Consider the following 2,862-nt stretch of genomic DNA (forward strand, 5'->3'; position numbering starts at 1 on the left):
TAATTTCTATTTTGACAGTAACTGTGGTGAGTGGGCGGCGCTGCTGGGGGCGCGCGGGACCTGGGGAGGACGCGGGCGGGAGTCAGGCCAGCGCGGAGGCGGCTTGGGGGGCAGCGCAGAACCACCCGCCGCTCGGGGCTCCGCGTCTTTTTTCTTTCTTTCCTTTTTTCTCTTTGCCTCCTCCAGGATTTAAAGGGACAGCCCCGGCCACGGCGAGGGGCCGTCTACGGCCACCGTTTTTCCGGTCTCCAGACGCCCTCTGCGGCCCGGCTGGACCCGCCCGCATCCTGAGCGCGAGTTGCAAACTGCGGGGTATTTTTAGGTGCACGCCGAGCCCGGGGCAGCGGTGCGGCAGGGCTTGGCTCAGTTGCCCGGCATACAGCTATTTTTACAAAGTCTGATGGGGGGAGGAAATCAAACGACTCTCAACTGCATTCCCACCCAACGTGGGGAGCAAAGAGTAGGGACGAGAAGTTTCCCAAATGTTTTCCGTATTCTAGCGAGCTCACGAGTCCTCGACGGCAAGAGAAAAAACAGGCTTGCGACACTCCTGAGCGCTCAGATTGCGGGCAGACTCTCTCTGGAGGCCCCTTGCGGGCAGGGACCCACCTCCCCTAGCTTGCCTGCGTCCTAAACTTTCGGAACCTGCTAGCCTGCAACTGGTGGAACCGCCAGTCAATCCCCACCTGGAAGAAAGCCTTCGGAAGCGTCCAGTCACTGCACTAATCAGCCAAGGGGCGGGTCCACGGAGGCCTTGGCTCGGGATAACCCCACCAGCTCCCCCCCACACACACACCTACCCCACCCCCCATACAGTACTGCCTGGAAAGTGTGAGAGTCGTGCTGCCAGGAGTAGTAGTGATGGACACTTAAAGTGTCCATCCTAAGAAAAATGAAGGGATCCTGCTGAGGGGTGGGGGGTGCACAGCAGGAACAGCTGCTGAGGGCTGAGGGACGCGTAGGCAAACTCTAGTAGGCCAGGGCATATTTGAGCTGACTTTGCAACCCATCCTTCTGTGATCTGACGTCCACGCGAAGCGTTAGCCTCCTAGGCACTTTATCTGAGGTGGTATTCCTGCACGTCAGCGTGGCCTTCCGGGCCTCCTCCCTCAGCCACAGGAAAGTTTACTGTTCTCCAACTCCTCCTAGGCTGGCTTATCAGGCCTGGTCCTTGGGGCCGCCCTGAAAAGGAAAAAAAAAAAAAAAAAAAAAATTAGCTGCTTGCCAGGTCTGGCCACCAACCAATGAATGGGCAGTGGTGCTTAGACTGTCTGTTAGGGTCTTTCTTTGTAGAATCAGTGCCAGAATCAGAGACAGTCTTTAAGGGATGCACACACAGAACACACATACACACCCAGAGTTGTGGATCTTTAATTAGTACTTTCTAGTCGTTAGGATTTTAAAAAATCATTCATTTAAGTAATAAATGTGCATCACAAGATGCCATGTTAGGAGCAGAGAAAAGACATGATTGGCATGAGATGTGACAGTTGGAGACGAGGTACAAACATGAGCCGGGTATCTAGACCGCGACATGTAATGTACTGGAGGGTGTGGCTTTCCTAAGCAGATTGTCATGCATTGGAGGCTGAATAACCACCTCATCCAAACTGTTCAAAGGCCCATGGAAGTCTAGAGAAGTCTGTTATGGAAACAAGAATTTTTCAGACTCAGGATGTCAGGTTTCCAAGTTGCTAGCGCTTCCAGAGTAGCAAAATAATGTTCAGTGCTTTATGTAGCCGTGGGAGCCACTGCCTGCCCAAATTAGTTTGTCTGTCTCCCTACTAAATTAGGTTGTCTGTCTCACTTCCTTTCATTTGACATCAAGTACTGCTGACCCAGCTGAAATGGCCAAGCTTCTGAGCCATAAATCTGGCCGTGCCCCATGCCAAGCTTAGGGATGCGTTTCAGGAACACCTGAGGGACCTGAACCTTGGAATGCCAAGACATTCGCAGGCCACAGGAATGTAGTTCTGTATGTTGTTTGAGAAGAATAGACATGGTCACCATGCTAGAAATGGCTCTGAATAGGAAAATTTCTCTTTTCTTTGACCCAGATAAGGTGCTCCATGGTTGTAGAACGCTGAAGTTGGCACATCATGAGCTGCAGATAGGTGTTTCCATGATTCTGCATGGTAAGCCACAGCGTTTCTGAACCTCATTCCTACAGTAGGTGAAATTTTTATAAATGTAAGAGCAATCTAGAGGAGAATGGCTCTGCAACAGTGAGTGCTACAGAGTATTTTTATTGACAGATTTTTGTCCCATTGCTTTTTCCCCAGGAGATCTCTAACTGTTTACTCATCTTGGTATTCTGAAGGCCTAACATGTGCTTAACAACCAATAGGTTCTCCTTAAAAGAGATACACCAAATGAGCAAAATGTTATTTTAGAATTTTGGAGTAAGTGTGATTACACTTAAGGGCACAGATCCAATGAACTTTGTAAGCCTCACTTGCAATTTACTTGTTTGGCTTTAAGTGTAACAGTAAATTGCAGCTTGCCAAGATTTAATAGGATTCACCGGCAGATTCATTTATTACTTATCAGCCAAGTTAGAAACCACATTATTCAACTCCTGAGTGCTTCCGTTTCCAAATCTATGAAAGGTGGAAAATAATAGGGCCCTTTTTATTCCATCAGATGAGCAAACATGTGGGCAAATGTTGCTCCGTGAATAACATTCATGAAAGGGTTACTGTGCAGCAATATCGGGTCCATTATAAATTGTTAATTTTAAATGTTGTGATATTGTAATAAATTGTACAGAAATTATCTAAGGAACATATTTGTTTAACTTTTTCCCAAGGAGGTTGAGAGGCCATTGTAAGAAGTGGAGAAAAGGGGAGTTGACATTTGTAG

The sequence above is a fragment of the Octodon degus genome, unplaced genomic scaffold, assembly GCF_000260255.1.
Source record: "Octodon degus isolate 3935 unplaced genomic scaffold, OctDeg1.0 scaffold00003, whole genome shotgun sequence".
Taxonomy (NCBI): Eukaryota; Metazoa; Chordata; class Mammalia; order Rodentia; family Octodontidae; genus Octodon; species Octodon degus.